General features: G+C 40.6%; 1 protein-coding gene across 8 annotated transcripts in view; it reads right to left on the reverse strand.

Annotated features, from left to right (window-relative positions):
• PARP11 (poly(ADP-ribose) polymerase family member 11) overlaps positions 1–26972 on the reverse strand; it is a 73789-nt gene continuing 46817 nt past the window's right edge. For all 8 annotated transcript variants that reach the window (XM_003942189.3, XM_074403411.1, XM_074403406.1 and 5 more), the window contains one exon: positions 1–26972. This exon is cut by the window's right edge. The gene's annotated coding sequence lies outside the window, so the exon portion shown is untranslated.

The raw sequence follows: 26972 nt of genomic DNA on the forward strand, positions 1-26972 counted from the left end.
TTTAGTTTTTTGTTTGTTTGTTTTTTTAATGTAAATGCCTCTCTTAGCCAATCTGTCTTCCTTTTGTGTGATGATGTTTGGGGCTTCTTTCTATCCTTGGGTTGAAAAACGTACTTTCCATCTGTACCAGTTATTAATTTAGTGTCTTTCAGCTCCAAGCCCACTTTCTTCATCCTGCTTTGTAATACTGCAGCTGAACTCTACGAGCCATACTTCTCCTTTGCCAGCTGGCTCCATGTTAGGCTTTGAGGAGCGTGGAGAGGACAATGCACAGCGGGAAGAGAGAGGACTTTTTCTTCTTCATCTCGTTTTCTGTTTCCATGCAGTGGCAGGCAGATCAGCATGCAGTTCTCCTGGTCAGGTTTTACAGCCGTGGCAGGCTGCCCTGTGCAGTTTAACAGCAGGTGCCCTTCAGCAAGTTTCCCTGGCACCAGGACTACAGGCAGCATGTTTCTCTAACAACCAGGTACTCTCCTCAGAGGTCTGAATCCAGCCTTGCAGGGACTTTTTCTGTAAGTTTCTAAGTTCCTTCCTTGTTCATTTTCCCCTTAGTCTTAGGAGTAGTAGCCACTTTCTGCAGTTAACTGCCTCGCGGCCCCTTAGAGTTTTTCTTCCCCTTTGCGTAGTCAACAGAACTTTATGTAGTCAACAATTTTTTTTTTTTTCCTGAGACGGGAGTCTAGCGCTCTTGCCCAGGCTGGAGTCCAGTGGCATGATTTTGGCTCACTGCAACCTCCGCCTCCTGGGTTCAAGCAATTCTCCTGACTTAGCCTCCCAAGCAGCTGAGGTTATAGGCACCTGCCACCACACCCAGCTAAATTTTTGCATTTTTAGTAAAGATGGGGTTCCACTGTGTTGGCCAGGCTGGTTTCGAACTCCTGACCTTGTGATCCGCCCACCTCCAAAGTGCTGAGATTCTAAGCATGAACCACCATAATGGGCCAACAATTCTTTACATTAAATTCTCCCTGTTCAAATTTCTGCTGTGATTTCTGTTCCTTGCTTGAACTCTGATACAACAACTAAGGACACTTTGGTCTTACTAGATTCTTATTTTTGAAAGATGATGACAAGAATAAAGGAGTTGTGTGTGTGCATGTGTGCGTGCGTGCATGCATGCGTGCTTGCCATTTAAAAGCAGCAGAATAGCACAGTGGACAGGACAGGATACTAACGCCAAATCAGTTTTATCACTTCCTAGTTGTGTGCCCTGGGGTGAGGTGAGTTGCTTCAGTGCCTTCATCTGTAAAATGGAGATAGAGTTGCTAGAATATAGCCAGTTAAATTTGAATTTCAGATAAATCACAAATAATTTCTTAATATAAGTATATACCAAATATTGTACAGGTATCCTTCCTGTATTTTTATTTGCTAAATCTGACAAGACTAGTATTACATCATAAAAGGTTAAATTAGGGCCAGGTATGGTGGCTCACGCCCCGTAATCCCAACACTTTAGGAGGCTGAGGTGGTTGGATCACTTGAGGTCAGGAGTTCGAGACCAGCCTGGCCAACATGGTGAAACCCCATCTCTACTAAAAATATTAAAAACTAGCTGGGCACAGTGGTGGGCGCCTGTAATCTCATTTACTGAGGAGGCTGAGACAGGAGAATCACATGAACCCAGGAGGCAGAAGTTACAGTGAGCCGAGATCGCACCATTGCACTCCAGCCTGGGCGCCTTTGTTTCTTTGCTACAGTGTACCAGCACTGTTTTTTCAGGGACGCTCTGCCATGCATTATAATGTTCCTGCATCATCTATTGATCTAACTGCATTTCCCACAGCTCTCCACCAACCCCCATCCTTCAAAGTAGCAAGGCCAGGCAGTCTTTTTGGGTAGGAGTGGTTACTGATCAAATCGAAATATGCATCTGACCCAAGGTAGCTCAGTCATAGACCGGGCTTCAAACCATGAGGCAGCCCAACAAGAAAGATGTTGTCCAATCAATGTAGTAGGATTCTATACCAAGCAGTCAAAATTTAGGTTGGAGAATACAGAGGGAATGGATCAGTGACTACCAAAGGAAAGAAGAGTAGATATGCAAATATGAGAAAATTTGTTATATAAGATAGTCCCAAAAGGAGAGAAAGAGGGCAGGTATCTTAAAAACTGCCGAAATCCTTTTATTTTTTTCCCACTCCAGATCTTATGTAGTCCTACAATAAACCCCTTTATCTGCTCTTTGCAAATAAAACACACACACACACACACACACACACACACAATTGAGCAAATAAGCATTCCTACTTCATCTAACAAATGTGTGCTGGGCACTCTTAGAGAAGGTGGGGGTACAGAGTTGAGAAGCACCACCTCTCTCCTGGAAGATCTTGGAGTTTAGACAGTGGGGAATGCAAGGACTTGTGTATAAATAAGAAAAAGTATAAATGTTCTTAGGCTAGGAAAGCGTGAAATGGTGGCAAATTTAACTCCTTTTCTAGCTCTGACTTCTAGGCATTGAACTACACCTAACGTGGTGTCATGTGAATGTTCTGAGATTACAATTACGGAAAAGTAAAAGAAGCATAGGAAGCAAAACACCTTCAGTAGTAGGAAAAGCAAGATATTTTACAGCTTAGGGCCATGTGAGTGCAAACAGCACATTTTAAAAAATGTATAGATGTGTAATTTGATGTATGTGTGTATGTGCACCCGTATACATGCACACCAAAATATATATTAAAGACACAGTGAAGCTAAATGGATCTGCCACGTCTGTAACGTTTAAAAGACAACCAGAAAACATTCCTCCGCTGGGTCACATTCATGTTTTCTATGATTTCTAAGTATTGTGAATGGCTGAATTATTCTTAACCAAAGGTTTGGAGGTCACATGAAAAAGGACAAACAAGGGTGGGGAGAGATGACAGTGACGGTGTAAGAAGCAAGCACCAGGAAGTCAAAATGCAATAGAGGCCAAGAATCATACTTGGGAGACTCAGCTAGAAGACTGCCTAGAAATGGGTGAAGCTAGCAAACGTACTGGAAAGGTTTTGCATATTCTTTGGCTCAGGATATGTCAATCTCTGTGCCAACAAATAAGCAGAAACTTAGCTGCGCCCCCTAGTGAAACTCAGTGGCACGTTTACACAATAGATAAGCACACTGCCGCTGTGAGCTGAAGACAACTTTTCCTCTCGTTGGAAGAATTTGCAATGCTACTTTCTCTGTAGAGGCCTGCAACTCCTTGTTAATAGGCAGGACTATACACAGGAATCCCTGAGAAGAGTCAATATGATTATAAGAACTTCTCCCAAAATATTTTACTCCCTCCTTGGTCAATCATTCTATCTATAGTGTTTTTTCCCCCAGAAACTTATCCCTACCTTTTTCATCTAGTACCTGTAGTAATGATACCATGAAGAGATTATTGCTGGTGAATAACAGAATGCTGGTATTCAGTCACAGACATTTATTAAGCCTACTCAGTGCCACACACAGTGTTAGATACACAGTACTTATTATAGCCCAGGCTGTGTCCTGAGCCCTCTACATATGTTAACTCACTTCACCATCACAACAGCTCTAAGAAATAGGTACTTCTACTGATGAGGAAACTGAAGTATAGAGAAGTCACACGGCCAGCTAGTGCTAGAGGCAGGATTTAAACCCAGGCTGTCTGGCTTCAGAGTCTATATTGCTAATCCTTATGCCATGCTACCTTGAATACAAATGTCTAGCATAGGTCTCATCCTCAAAGACTAAAAGTCTAGTGGGTGTATCCCTAGAGTCTGTCATCCTTTCAAAATGAAAATTCCGATTTCCAGCTTCTCCTGCCCTCTTTAAGCATGGAGAATGGCAGTGGTTGGACACCCAGATAAGGGCCACTTAAAATAAACCTGTATTTCCTTTTCAGCTTCCCACTGGAGAACAGGCCGATAACCACTCTAAATGATAATTGGATGATCTTCTTGGGCTTTGTAATAACAAAACTTCAGCTGAAGATCGCTTTAGGGTGATTTATTTGATCCAAGAAAATGATGCACAAATTAAACCACACTCTCCCAGTGAATTACACTATAATTGCAGTGAGGGAATTTATTACTTTCTTTAAAAGGAGTCTGGGCAGATGAACACATTTGGTAGAAAAACAGAACTCAATGCAGACAGCCCATGGGCAGTGTGCATTACAGGTTTAAGTATTGCCATTACTGAAATAGCAGCTAAATATGCCACAGCTTTGGTTCTCTAGGATCCAAGTCTGATCAAAATTTCCACACAGTGAGTTAATGATACAAGTTGAGAACAAAATGCAACTGAAGAAGTGGAAAATAAACAGTCAAAGGCACTGTTGACAGAGAGATCCTATTTCCAGTGGTTCAGAGGCCTGAAAGGGAGGGATGAAAATTAACTCTGCAGATGGATGGAATGCTGGAGTCCCAGGTTGCAAAGCAGTAACATAAGCTCAGATATAGATTCTGGCACCTGACAACCTCCTCAGCCTAGCAGACAACCTGGGGGACCGCCTGCGTTTTGCAGGCGCTAAGCAGTAGTTGTGATAGGGCCGAGTAGGACTGGGCAGCTGGGATGCCAGGGCTGATCTTGCATGTAGCTGGATATTCAGCTCCTCATACAGTCCAATTGATGCACTCATTCCAATAACAAGGCTTGCTAGTCTTTCCTTGGATACTACTGTCTTTGGGCTCTCCTCCTTAGCATCTTTTTTAAATTTTGTAATTTCCTGAGTGAGAAAACCCACTGCATTTAGGTGCTGGGCTCTGGAGTCAGAGAGATGTGAGTTTATATCGTTCTTCGCTATTTAAGCTTGGACAGGTCACAGTCTCTCTAATCTTTAGACTGCTTATTTGCAAACTTGGGTTGATAATGCCCAGTCCACTGAATTGTGTTAATTGAAATAATGTATATAATTAGAAATCATTATTCTGTTATTAAGGGATTCACATTCATGTGTACTCATAAGACCTAGGTTTTCTAAAGAAAGGTAAAAATGTTATAACAACAACATTAGTAAACCCAGGCTACTAAAATTTCTGAGTTGGAAGAGATATTGGAGATCACCTGGGATAGAAAGGATGCTGAATAAAAAAAAGCAGGTGGAAAAGAGGAAGGTGAGGAATTGAGGTATTTCAAAGACAAATTTCATCTTAATTCATTCTCACACACACACACAAAAATCTTTCTTGAATGTCAACTATGTGCAAGGCACCATGCTAGACATTGTCATTGCCCTAAAGATTGCTAGAATCTAGCAGGGCAGGTAAGGTACCAACCCATCTTGTGCTAAGACTTATGAGAGAAAGGTTCTAAGGGCAAGCACATGTACTCCTGGAGGGAGATCAACCAAAGGTCATTCCCTGGCAGGCTGCCTCGTCCATCTGCCAGTCTTTCCTTCGTAAAAGGTCCCCAAAACAAGCAGTTTCATAGCTGCCCCTCCCTGGTCACCAATTCTGTGCCTCAAACTGTGACAGGAAATTCTTTCCAATGTCTAATTGACACATCTTGCGTCATGGTTTAAATCCAATTCCTCGTCTGTTCTCAAAGAAGATGGAGAACAGCTGGCCCCCACCTTCTGCATAATAACCCTCTCAGGGGTTGGACACTGCCATTAAGTTACCCTTGAGGTCTAGATTCATTATCCATTGTGGACTGACTGAAAAAACAAGATGCAGATGTCGTACTTCATTTTCATGGCAAATGAGTTTCTGAGGGACTGTGGTGATACGGAGGACCATGCAAGTTGCCTCTGGCCATGAACAAGATATTGGGGTAGGCAGCTGCAAGGCAGTTAGTGATTTTCTCCCAAGGACAGTAAACAGACTCTGATGCATCCTGATAACCCTTCATCACTACTGTCACCCACAGAAGTCCATCCCAAAACTTCAGTTTTAGAGGACAAGGGAAATTTGTGCCCTATCCAGAGAGTCATCTTTGTAGAGAGAACCAGGCAGCAAAATGAGTAAAGAGAAATAAAGACTGTATTTTTAGTTGAGTACTAATTTGACCTCATATTTTTGGTTATTTTAAAAGATAACCTATTTATGTATGAATCATACTTTTTATTTTCTATATTTTATCGTGCCCTGCTGGCTAGGGACAGACTGGTCCTCATAAGGCTGGTTAATTCCTAGATAGCAAAGGACTCTGCTGAGGGTATCTTTCATATACACACCAACCAATCCAAAGGCCGTATCTCCCATCACAACTTTATCTAACTCTCATACAGCAAGCCAGTATTTCCCCTGCCCTAATCACCCCAGAACCAAGTGTCAAACAACCAGAGACCACTTTTATAGCCCAGGGCCTGCTGAAATTATCAAAACTGCTATCCAACTTCCAAACTTGCTCATACTTGCCTGGTCTCACCCATTACTTCCCTGAAAAAACACAATAAATGCTCTGGGCTACGCTTCCCCTCTCTCCTCCTGCTGCCTCCTAACTGACCCTGATACTTTCCCGTGGCCCTACATGGCATGACATGGACCCTTCTCTTGAGAAGTATAAGCAAGAAAACTTCTTTCAATGGCATTGACCTCTCTGTGTCTGTCACCTAATCGTACCTGATTAAAACAAATCCTGAGTATCTTAGTCTGTTTCATGCTGCTATTTAAAAAAAAAGACAAACAAACGAACAGAAAAAACCTTACAGTTCTCTTATAGTTCTGGAAGCTGGGAACTCCAAGATCAAGGTGCCAGCATCTTGTAAGGGCCTTCTTGCTGTGTTCTCACATAGCAGAAGGTAGAAGAGAGAGCAAACCCACTACCTAGAGTGCTTTTTATAGCAGTATTAATCCTAAACACCTTCTAACCTCCCAATATTGTGTTGATGGTGAAAGTTTCCAACATGTGAATTTTGGAGGGGACAGAAACGTTCAAACCACAGCACTGGGTAAAACTGGAAACAATTTATCACCCCTTAAATCATTTAGATAATATGCCTCAAATTGTAGTAATATTAAACCACAAAGTACTTAATATTGTTGGGTAATATTGCCCACTGCTGAGGTAGGAATTTCCAATCTAAGGAGTACTTTGTTATCTGCAAATACTGACCATTAAGCTTCCTTGTATTTTGTTATACTTGTCTCCCAGAAGTTCAACATTTAATAGACATCAGGTTTCAAGAGGTATTCAGAGGTAACGCATTAATCATTTCCCTGTCTAATGGTGTTCAAACAGATACGTATTTTCTGTCCTTTAAGAACTCTATGAAAGGAAACTAGATTTTTGTTAAGTACAAAGAAAGGAAACTAGACTTCTGTTAAGTATAAACAAGATTTACATAGTATGCAGATACATCATTCTTTTGTTATCATCAAAACAAACAAACAAAAACATGCATGGACGTGCATCTTAATTTCCTTGTCAGAATTTCCGTCTTCCTTTTTTGCTTTTCTCTCTTATTTTCTACATCATCTGTCAGTACTCCTCAATTTTCATCAGCGGTTCTTTCCGTCCACTTAACCTTTAAGATGAAGAGGCCTTTGTTCTAATCTGCCTTCACATACAGCAAATCCCATTTATGTTTGCACTGTAGCTTGTCTCCTCAGACCAGACTGACATGGGGACCTTCACATACAGCAGATCCCATATTGCTGACAGGGAAAGCAAGAGTCTTGGTTAAGTGTCTTGGTCAAAATCATATGCCAAGGCACACAATGAATTCAGGATTTTTGACTTTTAGCAACCAATGGGAACCTTGGCCAATAGCATTTGTTATAGACTAAATGTTTGTATCCTCCCCCACAATTCGTATGTTGAAATCTTATCCCTCATGTGACAGTATTTGGAGGTGAAACTTTTGGGAGGTAATCATATCTTCAGGCACCTTGCTCTTGGACTTCCCAGCCTCAAAGTCTGTGAAAAAGTCTAGAAACTGGATCCCTTCCTGACACCTTATACTAAAATTAACTCAAGATGGATTAAAAACTTAAACATCAGACCTAACACCATAAAAACCCTAGAAGAAAATCTAGGCAAAACCATTCAAGACATAGGGGTAGGCAAGGACTTCATGATCAAAATGCCAAAAGCAATGGCAACAAAAGCCAAAATAGACGAATGGGACCTAATCAAACTCCACAGCTTCTGCACGGCAAAAGAAATAGTCATTAGAGTGAATTGGCAACCGACAGAATGGGAAAAAAATTTTGCAGTCTACCCATTTGACAAAGGGCTGATATCCAGAATTTACAAAGAACTAAAACAGATCTACAAGAAAAAACCAAACAAGCCCATTCAAAAGTGGGCGAAGGATATGAACAGACACTTTACAAAAGAAGACATACATGAGGCCAACAAACATATGAAAAAATGCTCATCATCACTGGTCATTAGAGAAATGCAAATCAAAACTACATTGAGATACCATCTCACGCCAGTTCAAATGGCGATCATTAAAAAATCTGGAGACAACAGATGCTGGAGAGGATGTGGAGAACTAGGAACACTTTTACACTGTTGGTGGGAGTGCAAATTAGTTCAACCATTGTGGAAGACAGTGTGGCGATTCCTCAAGGACCTATAAATAGAAATTCCATTTGACCCAGCAATCCCATTACTGGGTATATATTCAAAGGATTATAAATCGTTCTACTATAAGGACACATGCACACGAATGTTCGTTGCAGCACTGTTTACAATAGCAAAGACCTGGAATCAACCCAAATGCCCATCGATGATAGACTGGACGGGGAAAATGTGGCACATACACACCATGGAATATTACACAGCCATCAAAAACGATGAGTTCGTGTCCTTTGTAGGGACATGGATGAACCTGGAAACCATCATTCTCAGCAAACTGACACAAGAGCAGAAAATCAAACACCGCATGTTCTCACTCATAGGTGGGTGTTGAACAATGAGAACACATGGACACAGGGAGGGGAGCACTACACACTGGGGTCTGTTGGGGGGAAATAGGGGAGGGACAGCGGGGGGTGGGGAGTTGGAGAGAGAGAGCATGGGGAGAAATGCCAGATATAGGTGAAGGGGAGGAAGGTGGAAAATCACACTGCCATGTGTGTACCTGTGCAACAATCTTGCATGTTCTTCACATGTACCCCAAAACCTAAAATGCAATTAAAAAAAAAAGTCTAACACCAAATCCGAATAGAGGTGTAGAGATGGGACGAAATGATCTCTTAAGAAGCCTTTCAGTCTAAATGTACTTTCTAATAATATCCTGCTAAAGAGTAATCTAGTGATTAAATAATATATCCAGGTATAGTTACTGTAACCCAAAACCCAAATGCATCCCTGGATATTTACTGCAGACCTCTATACATGCCCAATAATATAAACACCTTCACGTCCTATTTGGTAGATCAATTTTCTGACAGCACAAAGGAGAGAGGGATGACTAATAGTTGGGTATTAGAGTTAAGATAAAAAATATTTTTTAAAGATAGAATAATGGGTTAATACCAGTAAGATAAAATTTAACAGGGATGTTGCTTCCCTTACCTCTGAGGCACACTCCCTTTCCTGGTGAAAGGACTTTTACAATTTATTACTTTTAGTGTAAACCCTGCATCTTCTTTAACATTATACCGTAAGAACTTTCTCATGTTATTAAATATTCTTCAGAAAGATAATTTTCACCAACACATGATATTCCATCTTGTGTTTATATTTAACATTACCTGACTTTTGGCCAGTTATGTCACTTCGAATTATTTACACACATATTAGGCAACAGTAATTACCCTTTTCTATAAAAAATAATTTAACAGGGACAAATGTAAAGGTCTTTGTTTAGGCTCAAAACCTCAATCATATAATTATAGAATCTATTTTTCTGAGTTTCTAGAAATTTTTAGAAAAAAACTATAATTTTTTTTTGTTAATGACAAGTGCAATATTCCTCACTAGTGCAACCAGCATGAGGTTAATATCAGGAAGACACATTAGTTCCACTACAGGCTAGTCATGTTATAACTCAAACACTGTGTCTGTTCCAGATGTCACCCTTCATAAGCAACATGGACAGATATTTAGAAGACTACAATAAAATTCAATAATTTATCAGATGAGGGGTAACTTAAAGAAGGGAGAGATTTAATACTGAAGAAGAAATTATGTTATAAGATCTTAGATTTCAAATACAGGAAGCAATATTTTGGGGAAGATTATATTGACTCCAGTGACTGAAAGCTGTATGAAGCAGATTTCAGATGTAGCCTAGAGCAGTTAAAAAAAAAAAAAAAAAAAAAAAAAGGAGTCTGCCAAGACGGCCGAATACAAACAGCTCTGGTGCGCAGCTCCCAGTGAGAGAGACACAGAAAGCGAGTGATCTCCGCCTCTCCAAATGAGGTACCAGATTCATTTCAATGGGTCTGGTTGGACAGAGGGCACAGCCCAAAGAGGGGAAACTGAGGCAGGGAGGGCGCTGCTTCACCCGAGAAGTGCATCTAACCAGGGGATCAGGGGCTTCCCCCTCCCCTAACACACTGGTCCAGACACTGCACTTCTCCCAAAGCCTCTGCAACCCACAGACCAGTAGATCTTTCATCGAACTGAAAAGCACCCAAATTACCTGCACAGAGCTGAACAGCAGCCCCAGCTGGTGCCGTGGATTGTCAGCACAGATCTAGGTGGACACATAGCCAGGAAAGCCCACAGGATGGAGCTACCGGCTCTCCGGAGAGAGGGGATGCTAAAAGCAGGGAGACTGGCAATAGGCTAGATGGGTCCCTTCCCTACAGTCCAGGCACATCAGTCAAGCTTGACCTGGAAGGATTGAACTCGGTGGGGGGAAGGGCATCTGCCATTACACAGGCAGGCCTAATCTCCCAGTGTCAACAAAAGACACTGGAAGCCTATGCAGCAGCTGGACTGAGACCGTGGCAGCCCAGTAGTGCCTCTACAGTCAGACAAGGGACAGTCTCCAGCCTGAAGCAGCTCCCTGAGATCAAAGCTAGATAAATCCATGAAGATGGGAAGAAACCAGTGCAAAAAGGATGAAACCATCAAAGACCAGATGCCTCTCCTCCTCCAGGGGATCACAACTCCTCACCAGCAAGGGAACAAAACAGGATGGATAATTAATTTGATGAACTGACAGAAGCTGGTTTCAGAAGGTGGGCAATAACAAACTTCTCTGAGTTAAAGGAACATGTTCTAAACCAATGCAAATAAACTAAAAACCTTGAAAAACTGTTAGACAAAATGCCAACTAGAATAACAAGCTTAAAGAAGAACATAAACAACTTGATGGAGCTGAAAAACAGCACGAGAAGTACACAAGTTTCAATAGCCAAATCAATCAAGCAGAAGAAAGAACATCAGAGACTGAAGATCAACTCAATGAAATAAAATGAGAAAGCAAGATTAGAGAAAAAAAGAGTAAAAAGAAATGAACAAAGCCTCCAAGAAATATGGGATTATGTGAAAAGACCTAATCTACGCTTCATCGGTGTATCTGAATGTGACAGGGAGAATGAATCCACGCTGGAAAACACTCTCCAGGATACTATCCAGCAGAACTTCCTCAAGGAAGGCAGGCCAACATTCAAATCCAGGAAACACAGAGAACACCACAAAGATATTCCTCAAGAAGAGCAACCCCAAGACACATAATCGTCAGATTCACCAGGGTTGAAACGAAGGAAAAAATGCTAAGGGCAGCCAGAGAGAAAGGTCGGGTCACCCACAAAGAGAAGCCCATCAGACCCATAATGGATCTCTCGGCAGAAACCCTACAAGCCAGAAGAGAGTGGAGACCAATATTCAACATCCTTAAAGAAAAGAACATTCAACCCAGAATCTCACATCCAGCCAAACTAAGCTTCATAAGTGAAGGAGAAATAAAATCCTTTACAGACAACCAACTACTGAGAGACTTTTTCACCACCAGGCCTGCCTTACAAGAGCTTCTGAAAGAAGCACTAAACATGAAAAGGAACAACCAGTACCAGCCACTACAAAAACGTACTAAATGGTAAAGACCATTGACACAATGAAGAAACTGCATCAACTAATGGGCAAAAAAACCAGCCAGCAACAAAATGGCAGATCAAATTCACACATAACAATATTAACTTTAAATGTAAATGACCTAAATGCCCCAGTCAAAAGACACAGACTGGCAAACTGGATAAAAAGTCAAGACCCATCGGTGTGCTGTATTCAGGAAAGCCATCTCACATGCAAAGACACACATAGACTCAAAATAAAGGGATGGAATAGGATTTACCAAGCAAATGGAGAGCAAAAAAAAAAAAAAAAAAAAAAAGCAGCGGTTGCAATCCTAGTCTCTGATAAAATGGACTTCAAACCAACAAAGATCAAAAGAGACAAAGAAGGGCATTACATAATGGTAAAAGGATCAATCCAACAAGAAGAGCTAACTATCCTAAATATATATGCACCCAATACAGGAGCACCCAGAAATATGAAGCAAGTTCTTAATGACCTACAAAGAGACTTAGACTCTCACACAATAATAGTGGGAGACTTTAACACTCCACTGTCAATATTAAACAGATCAACGAGACAGAAAAATCAACAAGGATATCCAGTACTTGAATGCAGATCTGGACCAAGCTGACCTAGCAGACATCTACAGAACTCTCTATCCCAAATCCACAGAATACATTCTTTTCAGCACCACATCGCACTTACTCTAAAATGGACCACGTAATTGGAAGTAAATCACTCCTCAGCAAATGTGAAAGAACGGAACTCATACCAAACAGTCTCTCAGACCACATTGCAATCAAATTAGAACTCAGGATTAAGAAACTCACTCAAAACTGCACAACTGCATGGAAACTGAACAACTTGCTTCTAAATGTCAACTGGATAAACAATGAAATGAAGGCAGAAATAAAGATGTTCTTCAAAACCAGTAAGAATGAAGACTCAACATACCAGAATCTCTGGGACTTATTTAAAGCAGTGTCTAGAGGGAAATTTATAGCAATAAATGCCCACATGAGAAGCAAGGAAAGATCTAAAATTGATACCCTGTCGTCAAAATTGAAAGGGCTAGAGGAGCAAGATCAAAAACACTCAAAAGCTAGCAGAAGACAAGAAATAACTAAGATCATAGCAGAACTGAAGGAGATAGAGACACAAAAAGCCCTTCAAAAAAATCAATAAAACCAAGAGGTGGTTTTTTGAAAAAATGAACAAAATAGTCTGCTAGCCAGACTAATAAAAGAAAGAAAAATCAAATAGACGCAATAAAAAATGATAAAGGGGGTATCACCACCAAAGCCACCGAAATACAAACCACTGTCAGAGATTACTACAAACAACTCTATGCACATAAACCAGCAAATCCAGAAGAAACGGATAAATTCCTGGACATTTACACCCTCCCAAGACTAAATCAGGAAGAAGTTGGATCCCTGAATAGACCAATAACAAGATCTGAAATTGAGGCAGCAATTAATACCCTACCAACCAAAAAAGTCCAGGTCCAGACAGGTTCACAGGCGAAATCTACCAGACATACAAAGAGGAGCTGGTACGATTCCTTCTAAAACTATTCCAAACAATACAAAAAGAGGGAATCCTAACTCATTTTATGAGACCAACATCATCCTGATACCAATACCTGGCAGAGACTCAACTAAAAAAGAATACTTCAGGCCAATATCCATGATGCACATCCATGATAAAGGTCTTCAATAAAATACTGGCAAGCCAAATTCAACAGTGCATGAAAAAGCTCATCCATCACAATCAAGTAGGCTTGATCCCAGGGATGCAAAGCTGGTTCAACATACACAAATCTATAAATGTAATCCATCACATAAACAGAACCAAAGACAAAAACCACATGGTCATCTCAATAGATGCAGAGAAGGCCTCTGACAAAATTCAACAGCCCTTTACACTAAAAACTCTCAATAAACTAGACACTGATGGGACGTATCTCAAAATAATAAAAGCTATTTATGACAAACCATACTGAACAGGTAATGAACGCCAATATCATACTGAACTGGCAAAAACTGGAAGCATTCCCTTTGAAAACTGGCACTAGACAAGGACGCCCTCTCTCACCACTCCTATTCAATACAATACTGGAAGTTCTAGCCAGAGCAATCAGGCAAGAAAAAGAAATAAAGGGTATTCAATTGGGAAAAAAGGAAGTCAAATTGTCTCTATTTGCAGATGACATGATTGTATATTTAGAAGACCCCATCCTCTCAGCCCAAAATCTACTTAAGCTGATAAGCAACTTCAGCAACGTCTCCAGATACAAAATCAATGTGCAGAAATCACAAGCATTCCTATACACTAATAACAGACAGCCAAATCATGAGTGAACTCCCATTCACGATTGCTATAAAGAGAATAAAATACCTAGGAATACAACTAACAAAGGACACGAAGGACCTCTTCAAGGAGAACTACAAACCACTGCTAAAGGAAATCATAGAGGATATAAACAGATGGAAAAACATTCCATGTTCATGGCCAGGAAGAATCAATATCATGAAAATGGCCATACTGCCCAAAGTAATTTATAAATTCAATGCTATCGCCTTCAATCTACCATTGATCTTCTTCACAGAACTAGAAAAACCACTTTAAACTTCATATGGAACCAAAAGAGAGCCCACATAGCCAACGCAATCCTAAGCAAAAAGAACAAAGCTGGAGGTATCACACTACCTGACTTCAAACTATACTACAAGGCTACAATAATCAAAACAGCATGGTACTTGTATCAAAACAGAGATAGAGACCAATGGAACAGAACAGAGGCCTCGAAGGCAACATCGCACATCTACAACCATCTGATCTTCGACAAACCTGATAAAAACAAGCAATGGGGAAAGGAATTCCCTGTTTAATAAATGGTGTTGGGAAAACTGGCTAGCCATCCGCAGAAAGCTGAAACTGGACCCCTTCCTTACACCCTACACTAAAATTAACTCCAGATGGATTAAAGATTTAAACATAAAACCTAACACCATAAAAAACCTGTAAGAAAACCTAGGCAAAACTATTTAGGACATAGGCACAGGCAAGGACTTCATGATTATAACAACAAAAGCAATGGCAACAAAAGCCAGAATAGACAAATGAGATCTAATTAAACTTAAGAGTCTCTGCACAGCAAAAGAAACAATCATTAGAGTGAACTGGCAACCAACAGAATGGGAAAAAATTTTTGTAATCTACCCATCTGACAAAGGCCTAATATCCAAAATCTACAAAGAACTAAAGCAGATTTACAAGAAAACAAACAAACAAACAAACCCACTCATAAGTGGGCAAAAGATATGAACAGACACTTTTCAAAAGAAGACATTTATGAGGCCAATAAACACATGAAAAAATGTTCATCACTCATCATCAGAGAAATGCAAATCAAAACCGCAATGAGATACCATCTCACACCAGTTAAAATGGCAATCATTAAGAAATCAGGAGACAACAGATGCTGGAGAGGATGCGGAGAAAAAAAAACACTGTTACACTGTTGGTGGGAGTGAAAATTAGTTCAACCATTGTGGAAGACAGTGTGGCAATTCCTCAAGGATCTAGAAATAGAAATTCCGTTTGACCCAGCAATCCCATTACTGGGTATACACCCAAAGGATTATAAATCATTCTATTATAAAGACGCACGCATACATATGTTCACTGCAGCACTGTTTGCAATAGCAAAGACCTGGATCCAACCCAGATGCCCATCAATGATAGACTGGATAAAGAAAATGTGGCACATATACACCATGGAATACTACGCAGCCATAAAAAAGGATGAATTCACGTTCTCTGTAGGGACATGGATGAATCTGGAAACCATCACTGTCAGCAAACTAACACAGGAACAGAAAACCAAATACCGCATATTCTTGCTCCCAGGCGGGTGCTGAATAATGAGAACACATGAACACAGGGAGGGGAGCATCATATGTTGAGGTCTCTTATGGGGAGCGATGGAAGGGACAGCAGGGGGTGGGGAGGTTGGGGAGGGATAACATGGGGGGAAATGTCAGATATAGGTGATGGGGGGATGGAGGCAGCAAACCACCTTGCTATGTATGTACCTATGCAACAATCCTGCATGATCTGCATGATCTGCACATGTACCCCAGAATCCAAAGTACAATAAAAAGAAATTTAATTTAATTTAAAATAAGAAAAAAAATCTCTAAAAGCTAGTGACATGATAACGAATTTTAATAGACTACTTTCTTCCCACTGAGGGCTGTGAGATTGGAAGGGCTGGCTAAAATTAGAAATGGTCTGAGTTTGAAACAGCTGGTTCCTCCTCCTCTGTGTACTCCTGGATGTTAGCATTCTTCAGGGTTCCATCATTGGCCTCTCAACACTTTCTATACATATCTGGGGTGAACTCAGTCACTTCCATAGCTTTAACAACCACTTATCGAAGGGTAGCTTTTACATCTGTATTCCTAGCCCTGACTTTTCTCTTGAGCTCCTTACCATCTAGAGGAGTCTTTACAAATGTAATATATCAAAATCAGAGTTAATTATCTTCCTGTTGTCATTAGTCAGGACTAATGTGTGTTTCAGAAACACTAGCCAGCATAGGCAGAAAGAGTAATTTGTTGGCTCATGTTAACCAAACCATGACAGGAATTAAGCCAGCTTCGGGATGCTTGAAATGAGGAACCAAAAAAGCACCAGAACTCTTTTTCCTTCTGTCTCTCATATTTGCTTCTGTGTTAGTTTCAGTTTTTCCCTACTGAATACCAGCTTCTTACACATATAAAAGACAAAACCATTAGCATCTCTAGAGTTGATACTTCCCGGATCCATCATCAGATTTCCCTTAGTAACAACTCGAAATTCAAAAATACCAGGGAAGGGGTCAGATTGGGTCACACACCCATACTTAGGCCAAACACTATGGACCAAGGTAGAGAGTATGAGACACTGTGACTGAACCAGTCTGCATCTGGTATCCGCCCCTAGAACAATCATTATAGACAAGGACATAGGATCTTGTATTCTAAAAGGTGGGGACAGGGGTAGGGGTAGAAAGCAGCTCTTCTTAGGTTCACCTACACAAGTGGAAGCAGAGGAGAACAGGTTACCACTGCTGTGCCAGGAAAAGGGAGCAGTGCCCACCACACTCTCAAACCATGGTCTGTCTTCCACATTGTTAATCTCCACTAATGACATCTCTATGAACCCAGTCTTACAAACTGTGCCCCAACTTCTTAAAAACTCTGGTCAGTTCCTCAAACCAAACCCAAACTCCTTAACTTAAAAGAAAATCCCTTTCCAACCTGGCTCAACATATTTTTTTTTCTCCCCAGATTATTCTGTTCCATTCCCACTCCCTGCTTTCCCCGCACGACCACACACTGCTGCACATGCAGCTCTTCTTTAGACACCCAGAGCCCTTTCCTAGCTCTACACATTGGTCCATGATTTGCTGGGATTGTATTATCTTTTTTCCCGTCTGTCACATGGTATTTTTCCATAAGTTTCACGCAAAATGTGGCCTTACCCTTAGGTTATACCTACCCTACTCTCCAGGAATATCTGACTCCTTGACTTTCTGCATTTCCTATCATAGTGATTTGATGTCTCTGACCAGCACTTAGCACATGGAATTATTTGTTTGATTACACAGCTGTCTCCTTAGAAGGCCAAGAGCTTCTGGAAGAAAACGACCACAACTTGTTCATCTTTGACATTAATCCAGCACAGTGCCTGGCATATAACTGCTAGCACATAGTGGACAGTAAATAAACATTTACTGACTAAAGCAACAATTAAAAACTTCTAATTTTAAGATTTGCTTGGTAGTTTTAATACCTGCAACCACATAGTAACAAAACTAAGACTTTCTTCCTCCCTCTCTTCCTTCCTTCCAGAATTAATGGATGTTTCCTTTGTTGTCATTATTTCCATTCAAAATGCTTCAAATTTATCCAATTCTATTGCAGCACCCACCATCAGTATTGTCATCAACTTCTGAACCATTTTCCCTGTCATCAGTCCAAAATGGATACATATTTTATTTTCCTTGGCTTTGAAAATATACACTAAATCTGACAATTTAGATATTATAAAAGTATTAGGTGATTATTGTTGCTTCTGTTGAAGTTGGCAATGAAAAATACAAGAGATATCCAAAATCATACTACCCTTATCCATAACCCTGTCCTGCCCCCTGGCCCACTATGGGTTTTCTGGAATAGATGAGAAACAGATCTGCTTGGAAACCAAAGGAAATGGACATTAAGAACTCAAAATCACAGATCTGTTCTCATTTATGTTGCCTGGCCTTTCTGTAGCTTGCTTTTTCTCCCCTGCATGCCAAGTTCCGGACTTATGTTTCTTGAAGTGAAAGATCAGGTGAGATGTGATACCACACCACTGCAGTGTAACTTCTCCCAGACCATAGGAAATCTACTCATGGCCCCACAGAGGCCCTTCTCCTGGAACAAGCCAGAAGTAATTATTGTATCGAAGTCTTGAGCAGCTAACATATGTCAGACATTGTGCTAAGTGCTCCATATATTCACATAGCCTCAGGTCATTCTCACAACAGCATTAAAATGTGAGGAAACAGCAGTTCTGGAAAGCTGGTCAATTTCTCCAAGGCCATGTGGCTAGAAAGTAGCAGCAAATGTGGGTCTGCCGCTAGGATCACCTGACTCCAAAACCTATTTTTTTTTTTTTTTTAGAACACATTGCTTTTCAAACACAATATCCTGACTTATACCCTTTACAATGCTCATCTCTTGCTACAAAAAATCCTTTAAATGAACAATATCAGTGCTAAGATCTTGAATACATATGGCTGTAGCGCAACACGATGCCATTCGCAGACAGATGACAAGACCGGGAATCACACTGCCTGGCGTCTCTGCCTGGTTCTGACATGGAAACATGTCAGATCGCAGCCATTCAGTTCTTGTCCTCCACAGTCATAGACTGTTACCTGGCCTCGCCTCAATTTTGTAGGGAGAGTTTAAAAGTTATACCTTTAACATTTAATTTGTAGCATACCAGTTCAACTCCTAAGACTTTGAGAGAAGGATTTCAGAAACAGCTGGAGTTGACATGGCCTATGTTTCCATTTGAAACTAAGTTTATGGCCCATTTTTTCTGACACACTTTTTTTTTAAGGGCGTAGAATATCCTATCTCAGAAGGCATGTTGTGTTCTGAGGTGTTAACTTTACAGTTTTAAGAACCCAAGTTTTTATTTTGGCCAAGAAGGCAGGCGAAACCTGGGGGCGCCGTAACTTGAGAATGATGGAGAACACAGCCAGGAGGCAGTGCCAGAGGCAAGTAAGAAGCTGGGGAGTATGGCCAGAGGAACACTAGGGGATCAAGAATCTTTCCGGCGAGGTGGGGGGCGGGTGGGCTGAAGAAGTAAGGTTCGCAGGGGACTCACTGGTAACTCTTCATGTGTACGGCCTCAGAAAATAACCAACAATTTTTTTTCTAAATCAAATTAATGCGATTTCATCTGAGGAAAGAAGGAAAACAGTTCAGATGACAGTATGTGGTACGGTTACTTAGGAAGAATTTTACCAGGCAAATTCTAAAATATTAGAATAGGTTCCTACAGGGAAGATGCGCACTTTTCCTAGCAGTTATTATAAACGGGATAAATACCTATGTAGGTGGATTTGACCAGGGCTTGTCCCATCTGGTGGCAGCGGAGTTGACTAGGTAACTTCTGGAAGGTCCTTTGACCCTGCTCTCTAAAATGTAGCTGTGAACTCAGCTCCAGTTTGTTGTGCCAGTTCCGAAGCAAGATGCTGCCACCTAGTGTCTGCTGTTCTCACATGCAGTAGCACCACACACTTCCATTAGAAAAGCCTGATAATGCAGTCTGTCCTTTAGTCAGACAAAATAGGCCTAAACATTAAAGCCATATGGAAGATGGAATCAACATTAAATTATGTGTTGAATTAAAATATTCTTTTGAGAAGACTGTAAGAGCAGTCAGCATAACACTGAATCATGAGAATCCAGAGTTCACCTACCTCGCCCATGGGTAGACTACGTAGATGAGAACATGCAGGGAACTCGTTCTGAGCGTCGTCTTCAGTGTATAGATATAGACCCCAAGTGTTGGAATATACGAGCAAAGAAATTATAGATCAAGTTAAGAACCAATTTTCTAACATTCAGCATTGTCTGCAGTACCTAGGATTTCCTAATCATTGGAAGTATCCAGATACAAGCTGGAATATCTGTGGGAAAGCTGCAGAAGGCATTCAAACTAGCAAAATGGTCTGAAACATAGTTTCAAAATCTCCTTTTATCCAAGACTTTGAGAACCTTGAAGGCAAGAGTTTTTACTATTGTGTCCTGTGTTTAGCATGTGCCTGGTCTGGAGTAGACACAGGTACTCACTTGGTGGTTTGTTAAATGAGTAAATATATTCTCTTACAATTTCCCAGGAGGAAGAAAACTAGCCCAAACAAAAGTTAGACAAGCTGAGAACAAAGAGAGCAGCCCCTGACATTTAGAGACTGTGCTGGCACTCACAGCTAAGGCACTCGTAGCTAAGGCATGTTATTCTGAGGAAGCTACACTATCTCACGCAAGACCAGCCTCTAACAAGGTTACTCTGAGACCACAGTAAAATGAGACAAAACAAGGCCATTTCATAATTGTGTCTAAGAACAAACAAAAATAAGGTCACTGTGCCACCCACAGTACCAAACACCACTTCTCTCAACCAGATGAGTGACTGCTTGTTTTACTAATTATAGCTTATCCTCAGCTAGACTTCTCTCTCTATAGATGAGATTCATAAACATGCCAAAACAGAATTGCCCCTGCTCTCTGACAGCATCCAATTAGAGTGAAATCCTAAATCCTCGGACCCTCCCTCAAATCCCCAAAGCCCAAATCCTTCAAAAAGTTCTTTCTTGCACCCTCCTACCTGGACACCCTGTAGTTCCTTGTGTGTGTGTGTGGGTGGGGGGGGGGCTCTCTGGCTGCCATAACTAATAAAACTAACTTGTTTAACTCACAACGTTGCTCCTGGTGGTCTCTGGCCAAAAGGCACTGACCAAGTAAATGCTAAGAAAAAAAGTTATGTCCCTAACTCCATGTACACTATAAATACCATATGAATCCAAGTTTGTGAGGGTTGTATTAGGTATAGAAGACCTCTTTTAAAAGGAGGGGCCTTACATATTAACACTCACCAGCATTTACTGAGGCAATGTGCCAGGCGTAATCCCAAAGACTTTACAAGTATTACTTCATCTGGTTCTTAGAATCCTCTAGGGTAGACACTATTATTATCACCACTTCACAGATGAGGAAACAGCAGCACAGAGAGCTTAAGCAACCTGCTCAAGCGGAACAGCTGGTAAATGATGGTGCCAGGAATCAACCTGGATGTCTGACTCCAGAACCCATGCTTCAAATAGAGTTTTCAAGGAAGAGGGAAGAATATAAGTGTGTGTTCTAGGGAGAGGCAGAAAGGCATAAGCCAAGACATGGGGGCAAGAAGGAGCTCCTTTACCTAACTAGCTTCTTGATTCTCTTAAACGGTATAAAATCTTCACAATCCCTTCTCCACCTAACTCCTTACTGCTGGTCCTTGTTCCCTTAAGGCTGACCCCAGGAACTGGTACAGGGGTTTGGGCAACACAATTTGAATGGCTTTGATTCTGCCGTCTTTGTTTTAGTGATAAAAACAATGTTCCAACTTTGCTTCTAACCATACCTTGTTCTTCTCATCTCTCCAAAGCCTGGTATGGTACAGATGGGTGTGGCTGGGGGGACATAAAATCCTCTTTCCCCTAATTAACGTCGACTCATCTTTCCATCTCCACATTCAAATGTCACTTCCCAGGAAGGCCTTCCCTAATTCCCTAGGACAGGTGAAATCCCTCTGTCAGAGCCTCTCACAATGGCCTGAACTTCCCCTTTGGGAAAGTTCATCACTCTTGTCGTTACAGTTCAGTATGTCCTCCCTGCTAGACTTTAAGTTCCATGAGAGCAGAGGCCACGTCTGACTTGTTCACTGCCTAGAATGCCACAAAAACTCAGAGTTGTGAACCTGAAGGCGAGTGGGGAAACTACCTAGTGGCAGAGTTTCAGGGAGAACCGGGTCTGTTCCCCTCCCTTCCTACTCTAAGCCCTTGCTTTTTCCTTCTCAATGCATCATGATCCCTGCTACTGTATTTTCCTGACCCAAACTCAAAAATCATCTTCAGTCAGGTCAGATGTGGCCTAGAGAAATCTAGCTGTGCTCCATCAGGTCTTTTTCTTTCAATGAGAGTATGATTGGTCTTTCATAAACTTCACTTTCTGAAAAATGAACCTTCCCTCTCTGGTGAGTTATCCAAGGTCACACTGAATCAAACAGCAAAGCCAGAAATAAAATTCCGATCAGCTGGCTCCCAAGTTGAAGCCTGATCTTCTTCTTATAGGAACAAAGTGGAGGAAATGAGCTTGCACGCTGATTATCTGAGACTGTTCATCAAACGTGGGCTTATAATGCCTACAGCTTCCACGTTCTCTAGGAGACATTAAAGCGTAATGAGCCCTGCAGGAAAAGGCATTTTTAAAAAGGAACAGGAAAACACAAGTGCAGTCTGGATGTATACTCAATACTGCAAAGATGATTGAATTCAATTCTGGATAGTGACTCTCCTTAAGCTGTTTTACAATCGTGAAGTCAGCATAAGCGACAGAATGAGAATCAGCTTACCGTATAACCTCTTGGTAGAGGCTCCAGCAATGCTAAGCTGCTGCAGAAAACACAAATGTCTTTGGCATAAAACCTATATTCCAACCTTACGAAAAGCCACTTAAAAATGAATAAAGCAGTGCTAAATTCTTAGATACACAGCCACACAGTAAGAGAATTCAAATAGCCAAGTTCTTGGCCTGCAGTGCTGAAAAATGAAAGCCAAGCAATTAAAGCTGAGAAATTGGATTACATAATCTTACAGCAGGAGACTCGGATCAGCTATAAAGAATTTACTGTTTGGGTTTAGAAATAACTGAGACATCCTTTTACCTGGGATGGATCAAGCAGCGCTCAATATAGGAAGGAGACGGGAGGAAAGAGAAAGACTACATGCGTTCCCAAACCACCTTCCATCCTAGAGTTTCTGAAAACATGAGAAGTAAACTACAACTGCCAAACAGTGAAGGTTAAAAGATGAACTTTCACCTTCTACCCGGTTATTTTAGGGCTCATCTCTCTCCGCATATGTTAGTCACACTGATCAAGCAGCCCCCACGTAATTATGTATTTCATAGTTTTTTGAAATGTTCATTTCTTCCATCTGTGTTGCCCCAAGTAACATCATGAAATAATTCATAAGAAGGTGTGCCAGACTATCTCGTATCACCTTTTATCCCTTGCACTGAATACAGTATACGGTGCAAGGGATAAAAATTACTAAAATCACTGTGAATTTCTCATCAAAACTAATCTTTGACAAGGCTTTTGTTTTTCCTTTCCTATTTTTTCATTACCTTTTATCTGTTTTGCAAGTACATAATGTATAGTTTCATCTAGAAATTAACTGTCTCTTTGTTTTAAACGAAAGAAAATATCTTAAAATAAACAAATAATCCTCAAGGAGAGTGGAAAATCTGGAGGCCATACAACCAGGATCACCGTAGGATTCCTTGTGTTATTCCTGGCAATTTGGGAGGTAATCACAAACACCAGAATGGCTAGGGAACAGAATTTGTAAAGATGTAGTACTTTTGGATCAACTATCCAAGCTCAATTGAATTTTTATCACAATACGTCAGTCATGCTGCCCCTCATTTCTCTCAGTTCTAACATGAGAATAGCCTTTGAGACCAACCTTTCTTGCCAAAGGTTGAACGAAATGTTTGACTCACTTCAACAGGAATGACGGTAGACACAGTGTGAGTGGCTGGAGGTAGATGAACTGCAGGAAGTATATTCCTCAGGTGAAGGTAGAGCTGCTCCTCTAAGCGAAGGGAGCACACCAAGAATAAAAGATGCTGCAGGTGCCAGTTCTTGGGCTGTTTGGGGGTTTTTTTTTATAATAGCACACAGTAAATGACTTTTCCCATAGGTTATTTGATTAGCTATTGCTCATGATGATTCAAACTAAGAACAAGAGAATTCCCCCATCTGCAAGTAGGGTACATGAGTTACAGGCAACAAACTCCTTGAGTCCACCAAGATTGAGCTGAAAACTTAGGTTTAAATAATAGAAGGTGGAGATGAGATACATAAATCACAGCAACAAATACATGATAGACACAGACAACAAAGAACTGCTAACGGAGAGCTTTAATCATCACGTGTAAAAACAATACATTCAAATATCAAAATTGGCTCCAAATTCTTTATCATGATCAACATCAACAGTCTAGAAATGAAATGACACACTAATATAAAACTTTCCTGTTTATAACTAAAAGATTTATGAAACTATTTTTTATAAACACATTTTTTTACCCTGAGGCTGATATCACCAAAGTGAAAAAGAAAAGTCATTGTCAGCTGGAATGTATTCAATACAGAGTTTCAAAAACCACTTATCATTATTCTAGTGATTTCTATTCATTCTCCCTACCCACACTATGTGATGATAACAGAAGAAGATGGCAAATTGTTGTGTCCAATCTTATTATATACTTACTGGTCATCTAATTCTCAAATGTACTGATTATGTAATTCTCAATTCAACCTACTTACCAAAACAAAGAAATAAAATTTTAACATCCATTAACTCTATACTATCATATTTTAAGATATGTTATCAAAATCAGTTCTGTCTTATAAAAGAGGGGTTGGCAGACCAAACAACATTCTCAGACCAAACAACAACAACAAAAACAAAAACAAAAAAATCACAGTACTTTCCTACAATGGCTACTGCAGTGCATTCTACATATGTCATATAAACCAACTAGGTAAGTTCAGAGTTCACATCAATTGCCTCACAAATACTGATCTGCAAACGTCTGAAAGAAAAATAACTCCCAAATGCTGCAACAGTTATTCCATACAAGTGCTGAGACAGGTATGCATATTAAACTTGAAAAAAGATAGCCACGTTGAAGGGAGGACTATTTTAATATGGTTTTTTTTTTTTTTTTTTTGGTATATAAATAACAAATAAATAGAAAAAAAAGTTTTTCAAAACCTGAATTCCTAATGTCTCTAACATTAATTTTTGTGAACAGGTTTAGAGCCATGGTGTGCTACCTCTCACAAGGCAGCCTAGTGACTTTGCCTCCAATTATTTTCATGATAATCTCTAGATGCTGTTTAGAGTGCTTTTTCTAAATATTCTCAGCACTTCATCTAAACCAGCAGTTAGACTGCATACCTGAGTCAGGAAATCTTTGTTACCACTTTATTTCAAAGTATTCTACATGCAATTTCCTGGGTATTACTTACCTCCCATTGCACAATTACGCAAATGCTGGCCTGTAATGGAAATCTGGGGGATGATGGCACTTGAAGAATTATTATCCCTAATCTAAGTCTATACTCTTTATTTTTATTATTTGTAGATGCCTTTCTAATTCAAATGATTTAAGTGAACAATATAAGAAAAAGACACTGGAATTTTTTAGGAAGTTAAATTGTATTCACTAACTCTCAGCCAAAATTGGGCAAGGATAATAGAGAGAAAATTCAGTATTAGAAAGAGTTAGGGAAAGGCTTTCTGAAAAAGACTTGGTACATGTGCTCTCTTTTAAAGGTAGAATCACAGAGAATCAGGCCTGGCGCAGTGGCTTATGCCTGTAATCCCAGCACTTTGGGAAGCTGAGGCAGGTGGATCACTGCCTGGCCAACAAGACAAAACCCTGTCTCTACTAAAAACACAAAAATTAGCCGGGCATGGTGGTGTGCACCTGTAGTCCCACCTATTGGGAAAGCTAAGGCAGGAGAATTGGCAGAACCCGGGAGATGGAGGTTGCAGTGAGCTGAGATCGTGCCACTGTACAGAGCAAGACTTTACCAAAGAAAAAAAAAAAGGAAAGAAAGGAAGGGAAGGAAGGGAGGGGAAGAGAGAGAGAGAGAGAGAGAGAGAGAGGAGGGAAGAAAGGGAAAGAAGGAAGGGAGGGCAGAAAGAAGGAAGGAAGAGAAGGAGAGAAGAAAGAGAAGGAAGAAAGGGAGGGAAGAAAGAGAAAGAAGAAAGGAAGGGAAGAGAGAGAAAGAAGAAAGGAAGGGAAGAGAGAGAAAGAAGAAAGGAAGGGAAGAGAGAGAAAGAAGAAAGGAAGGGAAGAAAGAGAAAGAAGAAAGGGAGGGAAGAAAGAGAAGGAAGAAAGGGAGGGAAAAAAGAGAAAGAAGAAAGGAAGGGAAGAAAGAGAGAGGAGGGAAGAAAGGGAAGGAAGGAAGGGAGGGAAGAAAGAAGGAAGGAAGAAAAGGAGAGAAGAAAGAGAAGGAAGAAAGAGAAGCAGAGAAGAAGGAAGGAAGGGAGGGAAGAAAGAGAAAGAAGAAAGGAAGGGAAGAAAGAGAAGGAAGAAAGGGAGGGAAGAAGGAAGGAAGGAAGGGAGGAAGGGAAGAAGGGAGGGAGGAAGGGAGAAAGGGAGAAAGGGAGGAAGGGAGGAAGGGAGGGAGGGAGGGAGGAAGGAAGAGAAAGAGAAAGAAAGACAAAAGAAAGAAACAGAAAGAAAGAAGAGAAAGAAAAGAAAGAAACGTGAAAGACTCTTACCCATCACATGGGCAATTTCCCACCTGGTGCTTGAACTCTATACAACGTGCCTGCCAAGCTGCTGTCTCGCCTTACTAGAATACCTTTAGGGGAAGGAAGGTGTTCCAACACTTCTCATCTTCCTTACAATGGAACAGCAAAACAGATGGAACAGGTAAACAAGTTTCCACTAAACATCATTAAAAATTATACTTAACTTTTCAAGAGAGTAGGTTGTCAAAAGCTACTTAAAAGGATAAACCAGATTTGTCTCAAGCATCCTATGCTGTCTATGATGTTTCAAAATGGAGAGACACAAATTTGAAATATGAATTTTAGAAATAATTATTGAATAGCTTTGTGCACTTCAGGGGAAAAGGTAAAAAAAAAATCTTTGAAATGATCATTGTTGAGACTCTAAAATAAAAGG

This window comes from Saimiri boliviensis, chromosome 7 (genome assembly GCF_048565385.1).
Source record: "Saimiri boliviensis isolate mSaiBol1 chromosome 7, mSaiBol1.pri, whole genome shotgun sequence".
In the NCBI taxonomy this organism is placed as follows: domain Eukaryota; kingdom Metazoa; phylum Chordata; class Mammalia; order Primates; family Cebidae; genus Saimiri; species Saimiri boliviensis.